At 44.8% G+C, this 12,589-nt stretch overlaps 1 protein-coding gene across 4 annotated transcripts in view; it reads right to left on the bottom strand.

The window, feature by feature from the left end:
- CRTC3 (CREB regulated transcription coactivator 3) overlaps positions 1-12,589 on the bottom strand; it is a 117,801-nt gene that overhangs the window by 78,503 nt on the left and 26,709 nt on the right. The window lies entirely within an intron of this gene.

A 12,589-nucleotide genomic window follows, 5' to 3' on the forward strand; every position in this document is an offset into this window, starting at 1 on the left:
CATCTTCAGGCTCCACTTATAATTCTAGATCTCTGGCTATTTCAAACACATCTGCAGTTAACTTCTTCCACTTAAGTCTTAAACCCCTCAAAGTCATCCAAAAGAGTTGCAACTTCATGCAAATTCTTGTTAATGTTGATAAGGTTGTGACCTCTTCCCATGAACATGAATATTCTTTTTTTTTTTTTTTTTGAGACGGAGTTTCGCTCTTGTTACCCAGGCTGGAGTGCAATGGCGCGATCTCGGCTCACCGCAACCTCCGCCTCCTGGGTTCAGGCAATTCTCCTGCCTCAGCCTCCTGAGTAGTTGGGATTACAGGCACGTGCCACCACGCCCAGCTAATTTTTTGTATTCTTAGTAGAGACGGGGTTTCACCATGTGGACCAGGATGGTCTCGATCTCTTGAGCTTGTGATCCACCCACCTCGGCCTCCCAAAGTGCTGGGATTACAGGCTTGAGCCACTGCGCCCGGCCGAACATGAATATTCTTAATGGCATCTAAAAGAGTGAATCCTTTCCAGAAGGTTTTTTTTTTTTTGAGACGGAGTTTCGCTCTTGTTACCCAGGCTGGAGTGCAATGGCGCCATCTCGGCTCACCGCAACCTCCGCCTCCTGGGTTCAGGCAATTCTCCTGCCTCAGCCTCCTGAGTAGCTGGGATTACAGGCACACGCCACCATGCCCAGCTAATTTTTTGTATTTTTAGTAGAGACGGGGTTTCACCATGTTGACCAGGATGGTCTCGATCTCTTGACCTTGTGATGCACCCGCCTCGGCCTCCCAAAGTGCTGGGATTACAGGCTTGAGCCACCGTGCCCCGCCCTCCAGAAGGTTTTTAGTGTACTCTGCCAAGATCCCTCAGAGGAATCACCATCTATGACAGCTCTATATAGCCTTATGAAATATATTTCTTACATAATAAGACTTGAAAGTTGAAATTCCTTCTTGCTCCATGGACTATAGAATGGATGCTGTGTTAGTAGGCATGAAAACATTAATTTTGTACATTTCTACCAGAGCTCTTGGACGATTAGGTGCATTGTCAATGAGGAGTAATATTGTATTTATTTATTTACTTTTTTGAGATGGAGTTTTGCTCTTGTTGCCCAGGCTGGAGAGCAATGGTGTGATCTTGGCTGACTGCAACCTCTGCATTCTGGGTTCAAGCAATTCTCCTGCCTTAGCCTTCCAAGTGGCTGGGATTACAAGCACGAGCCACCACACCCCCGTTAATTTTTTTATTTTTAGTACAGACGGGATTTTTTCATGTTGGTGAGGCTGGTCTCGAACTCCTGACTTCAGGTGATCTGCCTGCCTCAGCCTCCCAAAGTCCTGGAATGACAGGCGTGGGCCACCGCACCTGGCCTGGAGTAGTATTTTAGTTTTTTTGTTTTTTGTTTTTTGTTTTTTGATTTTTTTTACCAACCAAGAAGCAGCACTGAATTGAGCAGCAATATTTTGAAAGGAATCTTTTTTTCTGAGAAGTAGGTCCCAACAGTGGGCTTAAAATATACAGTAAACCATGCTGTAAACATATGTACTGTCATCCTGGCTTTGTTATTCCACTCATACAGCAAAGACAGAGTATATTTAGTGTAATTCTTAAGGGCCCTAGGATTTTAGGAATGGTAACAAGCATAAGCATTTATTTTGAAACCACTTAGTCATCGGCTGCATTAGACTCTAACAACAGAATCAATGTGTCCTTTGGAGCTCTGAAGCCAGGCATTAAAGGTCCTAGATGGCATCTGTTTCCAAAAGAAGGTTGTTTCATCTATGTTGAAAATCTGGGCTGGGCATGGTACCTCACAACTATAATCCCAGCACTTTAGGAGGCCGAGGAGGGTGGATCACCTGAAGTCAGGAGTTCCATACCAGCCATCACCTGAAGTCAGGAGTTCCATACCAGCCTGACCAACATGGTGAAACCCTGTCTCTACTAAAAATACAAAAATTAGCTGGGTGTGGTGGTGGGCACCTGTAATCCCGGCTATTCAGGAGGCTAAGGCAGGAGAATTGCTTGAACCCAGAAGGCAGCGGTTGCAGTGAGCTGATATTGCACCATTGCACTCCAGCCTGGGCAACAGAGCAAGATTCTGTCTCAAAAAACGAAAAAAAAAGGCCAGGCGCGGTGGCTCAAGCCTGTAATCCCAGCACTTTGGGAGGCCGAGGCGGGTGGATCACGAGGTCGAGAGATCGAGACCATCCTGGTGAACATGGTGAAACTCCATCTCTACTAAAAATACAAAACATTAGCTGGGCATGGTGGCACGTGCCTGTAATCCCAGCTACTCAGGAGGCTGAGGCAGGAGAATTGCCTGAACCCAGGAGGCGGAGGTTGCGGTGAGCCGAGATCGTGCCATTGCACTCCAGCCTGGGTAACAAGAGCAAAACTCCGTCTCAAAAAAAAAAAAAAAAAAAAAAAAGGCAAGGAAGAAAATCTGTGGTTGAGTGCAGCCACAGTTAGCAATGATCTCAGCTAGATCTTCTCGACAACTTGCTGCAACTTCTACAGCAGCAACTGTTGCTTCACCTTGTACTTTTATGTTACAGAGATGGCTGCTGCTGCCTTTTCTTTTTTTAATAGACAGAATCTTGCTCTGTCACCCAGGCTGGAGTGTAGTGGCACAATCTTAGCTCAATGCAACCTCCGCCTCCCAGGTTCAAGTGATTCTCCTGCCTCAGCCTCCCAAGTAGCTAGGACTACAGGCACAAGCCACCACACCGAGCTAATTTTGTATTTTTAATAGAGATGGGGTTTCATCATGTTGGCCAGGCTGGTCTCGAACTCCTGACCTCAAGTGATCCGCCCCCCTCAGCCTCCCAAAGTGCTGGGATTACAGGCATGAGCCACTGCACCTGGCTAAGATGGTTTTTTCACCTTAAGCCTAATGAACTAACCTCTGCTAGCTTCAAACTTTTCTTCTTCAGCTTCCTCAGCTCTCTCATTCTTCACAGAACTGAAGAGAGTTGGGCTTTGCTCTGGATTAGGCTTTGGCTTGAGGCAATGTGGTGGCTGGTTTGATTTTCTATCCAGACCACTTAAATTTTCTCCATATGAGCAATAATGCTGTTTCACTTTGTTATCATTTGTGTGTTCACCAGAATAGCACTTAATTTCTTTCAAGCATTTGTCCTACCTTGGCTTTCAACAAGCTTTCCTCACTAAGCTCAATCATCCGTAGCTTTTTATTTAAAGTGAGAGACATGTGACTCTTCCTTTCCCTTGAACACTTAGAGGCCTAATTTCACACTGTTATCTCAGGGAAGATGGAGGCCCAAGGATGGGGAGAGAAACAGGAATGGCTAATCAATGGAGCAGTCAGAAGACACAATATTTCTCTTAAGCTCACCATCTTATGTGGGTGATGTTCATGGCACCCCAAAACAATTACAACAGTAACACCAAAGATCACTGATCACAGATCACCGTAACAGACATAATGAAGAACAAGTGTGAAACACTGCAAGAATTCCTGAAACGCAGCATAGAGACATAAAGTGAACACGTGCTGTTGGAAAAACGGCACCAAAAGACTTACTCCAGGCAGGTTTGCTACAAACCTTAGACTTGTAACAAACACAGGATATGCAAGGCAGAAAAGGCAAAGCACAATAAAACAAGGTGTGCCTGTATACAAGAACAAATTGCATTACCCGCTCACCAACACGGAATATCGCTCAAAACTTCTTCCTAATTGAATGGGTAAAAAGGCTACATTATGACTTTGATAATTAGCCTTTATTGGCATTTACACTGTTCTAGGCACAGTGTTAGATGCTTCGTATACCTCATCTTATTTAATCCTCACAAGACTGTGAAGTGCTACCATTATTATCCCCCACCTTACAGATAAAGAAACTGAGGCTTAGAAAGCTTAAATTGTTGAATGCAAAGCTTATAAAGGATACAGACAGGCTTTGAACCCAAAGTTCGAGTCCATGCTCTATCCATTCCTGCCTACGGTATCTCATTATTGTTTTAATCTATGTGTCACTGCTTACAGTGACAACAAACACACTCCCAGATGTTTCTTTGCTGATTAGGTTTCCTATTTTCCTGATTTTTCTAACCATGGCAAATTCAAAGGGTCAGAGGTAGCCTGAAGCTGGAGTTTTAGAGACAATAGTTTGACCATGGGCAAGAAAGAGTTTGTAGTCGAAGTGGGTAAGAAGCAAGAAAAAAACATCGATACTAACTGCAGGGACTAGTCTGGGGGCCTTTCAGGCTTTACTGGATGGTGGGGATGATGAGTTCTACAAACTAAAAAGGGCAGATGTAGGGCAGAGAAAATGATAGAGGAGGGTCCAGCTTCTGGCCCTCTGAACAGCTTCAGTAGTTCCTAAAACACTATCTGCACTTTATTCTTGTGAGTGAAGGCAAAGGAGCAGCTACTACCAAGCCTAATGATGTCATAGGGTTAACAAATAAAGAAATCAGGAAATGGTTTCTTTTTTCTTCAAGAAATACTCTGGTTGAATTTCCTCAACAGGTTTCAACTTCTGCATTCGGAGAAAATAGTTCTGTTTTAGTAATTCAACAAAAGAACAAAACACTGCCAGATGGATAGCCGGTAGTTAGCAGCATGAACTCCAGAATCAAAGAGCCTAGACTTCAAATCTGGCTTTCCCATTCTGGGCTGTGTGATGCAAGGAAACGGTTTAATCCAGGCGTCCCCAAACTACGGCCCACGAGCCACATGCGGCCCCCTGAGGCCATTTATCTGGCCCCCCGCCGCACTTCAGGAAGGGGCACCTCTTTCATTGGTGGTCAGTGAGAGGAGCACAGTATGTGGCGGCCCTCCAATGGTCTGAGGGACTGTGAACTGGCCCCCTGTGTAAAAAGTTTGGGGACGCCTGGTTTAATCCTTCTTGGCCTCCATTGTCTTCCCTGTAAACAGACGGTAATAGTACCTACTCTGGGGCTACCAGAAAGAGTAAACGATGCATGCAAAGCCTTGGCCATAAGGCCTGATGCATGTTTCCAGCAGTGGTAGTAACACTAATATGAATGGCAGTCATTTTGTTGGAAGGAAGGAATTACTTTTTCCATTTCATTCAGAAACAAAGGGCAAATATGTTGATCAAATGGTATGAAGTGGCTGAAAAATTTCAGACTAAGTAAGCAGAACTTGATTCCAGTACCAACCACTTACTAGCTGAGTAATGTTGAGCTTCTTACCTATCTTTTCTTGCTTTCAGTTGTCTAATCCTAAAGGGGGAGTGCTGCCTGAAAAACGGCTGTAGAGTCCACTGTGGTTCTAACAGTTCTGATTCATACGCCAGGGCAAGGAGTGCACCATGGAAAGACATCTGTGCCAAATGAGAGCCATCCATTCTTAGCAGAAGCTGGGTCAAGGCTATGCTTTGCCCCTCATTAAACATTTCTCTTTTAATATTCTTCTCTCTGCTTCATTTCAGTTATATTTTAACTTATAAGCTGTTTTAAAAATTTATTTTTATTTATTTATATTGAAACAGAGTTTCACTCTGTCACTCAACTGGGAGTGGAATGCAATGATCTCTGCTCACTGCAACCTCTGCCTCCTGGGTTCAAGTGATTTTCCTGCCTCAGCCCTCAGCCCGAGTAGCAGCTGGGACTACAGATGCCCGCCACCAAACTCAGCTAATTTTTTTATTTTTAGTAGAGATGGGGTTTCTCCATGTTTGGCAGGCTGGTCTCGAACTCTTGGCCTAGAGTGATCTGCTCACCTCAGCCTCCCTAAGTGTTGGGATGACAGGTATGAGCCATCATGCCTGGCCCATTTAACTTTTAAATGCTAGTTCTAAATTAATTAATATAAATGAGCCCCCAAAACTTCTTAGAGACTCAGCAGGCACAGACTGATAGAAGGCATTTTCTTGAGCAATTTCAAGAATGACAAGATGGCAGAGTGAGACAAGCACAGGCATGGCGAGTGCCCAGCAGCCACCACAAGGGGGCAACATGGCCTATGTGGCCTGGTCTGCTCCTTCTGCCCACTCCAGGCTCACTGGCTTTCTGACCTTTCGGCTCCTGCTTGCCCCCTCTGGTGGTAACTGACCCCCATCTTCCATTCAGGCTGTTGCCTCCCAGCTCTGGCCTTTCTTAACCAAGTTCCAGGGTGAGACTCTCGGTTCAGGGGAGTCAAGACTCACCAACTAGAGATTTTCTAGGTAGTCAAGGGAAGGAGTTTGGTTTGGACTGAAAGCAGTATTAAACTAGTAAAAGGGTTTCTCAGGTGGCCAGGGAAGTGAATAAACAGAATATATTCTAAGACGAGGAACCAGACAAAAATGGTACTAAACTTAGCATATGATAGTTCCGGGGGGCTAGAGAAAGGCATCTCCCCAGACTGAGAAAAACAAAGAGTGAAACACTTTTCCTACATAGAAACAGACTGCTTTTGTGTGTCTATACTTGCTTAATTTACAAACTAAGAGCAAAGGCCTAAGAAAGATAAACCTGGGTTTGAGACCTGCCTGCCACTTGCCACTTGTGTGACCTCGGGCTGTAGATTCCATTGTGGTCCTAACAGTTCTGATTCATCTGCCAGGGCAAGGAGAGCAACGTGGAAAGACGTCTGTTCCATATGAGAACCATGCATCTCTATCAGTGAAATGGGGATAACAATGCCTGTCTCAGAAGGCTGATGAAGGAACTCAGTGACACTGGGTACACAGCACAGCTCAGGTGCTCAGTGACTGTGTGTGTTCTCCTCCTCCCCACTCTTCAACTTCTGTCCTGTGTCTGTGGGGAAGTGTTTTCCCCTGCGCTCAACAAAACTAGCATAGGGCTGGGTGCAGTGGCTCATGCCTGTAATCCCAGCACTGTGGGAGTCCCAGGCAGGCGGATCACAAGGTCAGGAGTTTGAGACCAGCCTTGCCAAGATGGTGAAACCCCGTCTCTACTAAAAATACAAAAAACTAGCTGGGCATGGTGACACGTACCTGTAATCCCAGTTACTCTGGAGGCTTAGGCAGGAGAATCACTTAAAATCGCGAGTCAGAGGTTGCAGTGAGCCAAGACTGCACCACTGCACTCCAGCCTGGGCAACAGAGCAAGACTCTGTAGACTCTGCCTCAAAAAAAAAAAAAAAAAAAAAAAAAAGGAAAAAAACTAGCATAAAAGAAAGTGGTTACTCTGGCGACTTCCTCCAAAGAGGTTACAGGTGAAAATGGGGAGCGGAGAGCTTTCTCCAGTCACATTCCCAAGGGGCTGACAGTAAAGACAGAGAAGAGCTAAGACATTAGCTATTTGTTGTCGAGGCAGCCAAATGCTTATAGTCAGGGAGTTCCTTGAAGCACATACCATTGGCTTTCAGCAGGGAAGTAACCACAATGTCTGGCATCAAGACCTTTGTAGAATCTTCCACAGATGTCATTCTGTCTCTTGGAAAATGTCCACAGTAATAATAAACAACTAAAGCTTCCTTTTAAGTTTGAAGTATAAAAACTAGCTGCTTCATAACATACAGACCAATTCTAACTCCTGACTATTGTGAAACTTGGTAGAGAACTGGAACAAAACTTTGGCTAGCTCTACAGCCAAACATGTAGGGACTTAAAATTGTAGTTAGAGATAATCACTACTTTAAAGGTAGTGCCTCTTCTCCCCTCTTTTATGACCTGGCAGTCAGGGTCTGGATTAGGGAGAGAGGTAAGAGGATTGCTTCATATTAATATGACTGACTGTAACACAGATTCAAAATGCGAGGGAATAGAAAGATCTAGCTTCTTTCCTGGTCCTGCGGCTGTACCGCTGCCACCCCCTCGTGTGTCTTTGCTGTGGGTATTCTCTCTGCCTCTCTTGGGAGCTGCACTGAGTCAAGGTGCTAACACACAGCCTGGCTCACTTCAGGACAGGCAGATTAAAACTTCAGCAAAAGTGTTTTTATCTAGTCTGTGAAGAATTAGTAGGATGCAACTAGTCTGTATGGGATTTAAGAAACTTCATTAATAAACAGCAAAACCTTAGTTCTCTAGGCCTAGATAGGATACCTGCCGAGAAAGAAGGAAATGGTACCAACACTCTATTGAAGTCTAGTTAGAAGGCTGCAACAGGGAGTTTATACCAGGAACTTCGCAATATGTATTGAACAACAACTGCGCTGGGCATTATTCTAAGGATTTGTAGGCATGACCTAAGTTAATCCTCCCAACAGCTTTACCCTAGGTACTATTAGTAGCCACATCTTGCAGTTGAGTGAGCCAAGACATAGAGAGACTAAGGATCTGGTGTACCATCCAGTGCTGGTTAGTGGTGAAACCTGTCACCAGTTCCCCACTCTAGGGACTGCACTTGTGACCATCAACATAAACATTTTGTTTATTTTGACGTAATGGATGGCAGGTCGTACAGACTTATGATAGAGACTTATTAAATTGTTTTATCAAGAAAAGGTCTTGTGTGGTATCGATTTGTTGGCCAATTTGGTTGAACCCCCCAAGTGGCTCACAAGACAGACAGTTCTTGTGTGAGACATCTCCACAAACTAAACCTGAACCTGCAGGTGCAATCAGGAGCCCTGCTCATTTATTCTGGGGCCTTTTACTGCTCAAATTCAAACAGGACCTGCAGCTCCAACAGGCAGCATCTGGGCGCTGCACTCTTCCCCAGTGTTCTGAAAGCCAGACCTTTGAGGATCTGCAGAGCTGGTGCCTGAAAGGAAGTCACACGATTTCAGAAGAGCCTGACAGGTTCTGACCATATGAATTACACATCTAGTTTCTGAGGCTGCCTCTGGAGTTCACCCCACAGGGGATATCTGAAGTATTCATCATCTGCCCGGATCATGCTGCGTAGCTGAGGAGGGTGGAGTAAGCTGAAGGCAATCTCTGCCCACAGGGAAGACAACGTATGCCTGGTAACTGGTGCTAAACCCACAAATTCCAGAACTCTTTTGAAATTTCTGATTATGTGGCCAAAGTCTGGAAAATGTTTGGGTCTACTTGGCTCTGAGAAAACACACTCTCTTTCAAGAATCTGGTAGAACCAAAGTTGAGAGCCATCATCAGTGACGTAAACTGGAAGTCAAGATTTACAGCTGTCCTCACTGAATGGACATCCCACAAAGTTCCAGCCCTCAACAAAGGCTAGCTGAATGAATAAATCCCTATTCTCAAGTATTTGATCAACCACCAACCCCAGACCGCTAACTAGATCAATAAAAGAAGGTTCCAAAATCATCAAACAGCAAATGATAGTGTGAGGAAAGCTATTTGTAACATATAAGACAATATGTATCTCCAACATTCAAACAACTCCTACAATTTGATAAGAAAAAACCTGCAAACTGAGAAAAGATTATGAACAGGAAATTCCCAGAAGATAAAATCAGAATGGCTAGTAAATACATGAAAAAGGCCAGGCGTGGTGGCTCATGCCTGTAATCCCAGAACTTTGGGAGGCCAAGGTGAGCGGATCACTTAAGCCCAGAGTTCGAGACCAGCCAGGCCAACAAGGCAAAACCCAGTATCTACCAAAAACACAAAATTAGCTGGGTACAAAATTTAGCCGGGTGTGGTGGCATGCACCTGTGGTCCCAGCTATTTGCGGGGCTGAGGTGGGAGGATCACTTGTGCCTGGGAGGCAGACTTTGCAGTGAGCCAAGATCACCCTATTGCACTCCAGCCTGAGTGGCAGGGTGAGACCTTGCCTCAAAAAAACAACAAAAAATATATATATGAAAAAATTTCAACTTTACCAGCAATGAGGAATATACATATGAAAATAATGTACCCATGATCTTGTGTAATTCTTCCAAGAAACCTGGGAGATAGAATCATTATTTTATAAGTAAGGATATTAAAGTTTAGAGATGTTTTAATTCAACCATTAATTGATAGAACTGTTACTTGAACGTAAATCTGGATAATAACAAAGCCTGTTTATTCTAACTTGCTGCTCTAGTCAAATATTTGTGTGGTGGCTCAGGTCCTTTTCAGCAAGTTGTTTAACCTATTAAAACTCAGTTTTCTGATCTGTAAAACAGGAGTCATAAAAGTACCATCACACAAGGTTAATGTGAGAATTCAATGAGATAACACAAATAAAACGTACAGAATAGTGCTAACACTCACGTATTCAACTATCTGATTCATTCATTCAAGAAATATTTTTGGAACTCATACCCTGGCCAGGTACTGCTCTAGACTTTAGAAATACAGCAGCGAAACAAAGCACCCTTGCCCTCAGGGGCTTGAGGAGAAAGAATATAAAATAAATAAACAAATAAATAAAAATACACAGTAGGCCAGGCACGGTGGTTCACACCTGTAATCCCAGCACTTTGGGATGCCAAGGCAGTTACATCACCTAAGGTCAGGAGTTCGAGACCAGCCTGGCCAACATGGTGAAACCCCATCTCTACTAAAAATACAAAAATCAGCTGGCGTGGTGGCATGCATCTGTAGTCCCAGCTACTAGGGAGGCTGAGGCAGAAGAATTGCTTGAACTTGGGAGGTGGAGGTTGCAGTGAGCCGAGATCACACCACTGCACTCCAGCCCAGGTGACAGAGCAAGACTCAGTTTCAAAAAAAAAAAAAAAAAAAAAATATATATATATATATATATATATACATACATACATATAAAAATATGTATATATTACATGTTGACTGAAAAGAAAAAAGTACATATGTATATATTATGTATATATAGTGTGTGTGTGTGCATATATATATATATATAGTGTGTGTGTGTGTGTGTGTGTGTGTGTATTATATTAGATTGTGCTCAGTGCTGAGGAGAAAACTAAGGCAGGAAAGACAGCAGAGGGAGTTGCAATGTTAGAGAAGCAAGGCCTTCCTGGCAGGTGATACATGAATGAAGGGCCAAGGGAAGTGAGGACGTAAGCCAATCACATATCTGGAAAGAAAGCATTCCTGGCAGAGAAAGCCTAAGAAAGGTTCAAGGAACAGAGGAAAAGGCCAGTGTGGCTGGCGTGGAGTGAGTGAGCAGGGAGTTGGAGAGACGTTGGTAAGCAGCTAAGAGCAGAGATGATGAGGGCCTACGGGGACTGCCTGCACTCAGCACTCTGCCTTTACCCTGAGAGAAACGGGAGCCACTGGAAGACTGTAAGGAGTAAGATTATCTGGCTCATATCTATTTTTTTGAGATGGAATCTCACTATGGTACCCAGGCTGGAGTAAAATGGTGCAATCTTGGCTCACTACAACCTCCACTTCCCAGGTTCAAGCAATTCTCCTGCCTCAGCCTCCCAAGTAGTTGGGATTACAGGTGCCTACCCGCACATCTGGCTAATTTTTGTATTTTTAGTAGAGACGGGGTTTTGCCATGTTGGTCAGGCTGGTCTTGAACTCCTCAGCTCAGGTGATCTGCCTGCCTTGCCCTCCCAAAGTACTGGGATTACAGGGGTGAACCACTGCACCTGGCCCTGGCTCCTATTTTAAAAGGATCACTCAGGTGGCAGTGTTGAGAATATACTGAGAGAAGATAGGATTCTCTACCGGAGGCCCAGTCAGGAAGGAGGCTTTTGCAAGAATCCAGGGACAAAATGATAGTGGGTCCGACCAGGTTAGTGAGATTCTGAATATATTTTTAAAGCAGAACCAAGAATTTGCTGAAGGCTCAGCTGTGGGATGTGAGACAATGCAAGGAGTTATGGGTGACTCCCAAGGTTTTGGCTCAAGTAACTAAGAGAACTAAGTGGCCATTTACAGAGGAAAGTGTCCAGAATAGGTTTCCCGACTACAGTCTGCAGAACAAGGAGAAACGTAAGGTCCTCTGGAATCCAATCAGAAAGGCGAGAGGGCTGGGTGACACTGGGAAAGTGCATTGGTCACTGTGTTTCAGGGCAGGGTTTCAATCCCTGGGAGGCAGGCTGATAAAAACAAGGCACAGGGAAACGAGGCAGGTTACCATGGGATTCTGGCACACAGGAGCCAGACAAGAGTCCAGTTATCAGAGCTGAGGCACAAGGCCAGCGATGGTGACTTGAGGCCAAATTACAGAGTGTGAGGCAGCCTCAGTGCCTCTGCTTCAGTTCAGGCTGGGTCCTAGAGCCGGGTGAGAGGCTGGCTAGTCAGATTCAAGTGGCCCCAGGAGACCCAGGGGAAAAGGCTACAGAAGCCAGAAACCAGACAGACCCAGCTCCGTCTGCACTCCACCATATTACCAGGGTAATCTCAGCATATTACAGGCTGATTCCATGCCTTTAACAGATCACTATGTAAAAGGTCCAGACGTGCAGCTGTACGAGCTCCTCAAAGAGGGGCATTGATTGTACGTGTCTGAGACCTTGGTTGGGGGGTGGGGGACCCAGGCCCTGGATAGGAAGGGGGCATGCTAGTCTGTCATAGGACTGTAAAACAAAAGCAAGAAACGTTTGGGGACCCAGATGGGAGACAAATGCAGCTACCACCACCTCCCTGTCAGCAATGGGAGAGAAAACGACCCTCGAGGGGAACAGCTCAAAACATGGGGGAGGGATAAACTGCTCCCAGTCTGTGAGGGGGTGCTGGCAGGGTGGGTCATCCTACTTAGAAGTACAAGGTTAAGGAAAGATGCTAAGCTAAGCTTATGATTGTTCTAAGCTACATTTGTTCTCAGACTCCCAGACACTGATTAAATTGTTTTCTATACATTTT

This window comes from Saimiri boliviensis, chromosome 5 (genome assembly GCF_048565385.1).
Source record: "Saimiri boliviensis isolate mSaiBol1 chromosome 5, mSaiBol1.pri, whole genome shotgun sequence".
In the NCBI taxonomy this organism is placed as follows: domain Eukaryota; kingdom Metazoa; phylum Chordata; class Mammalia; order Primates; family Cebidae; genus Saimiri; species Saimiri boliviensis.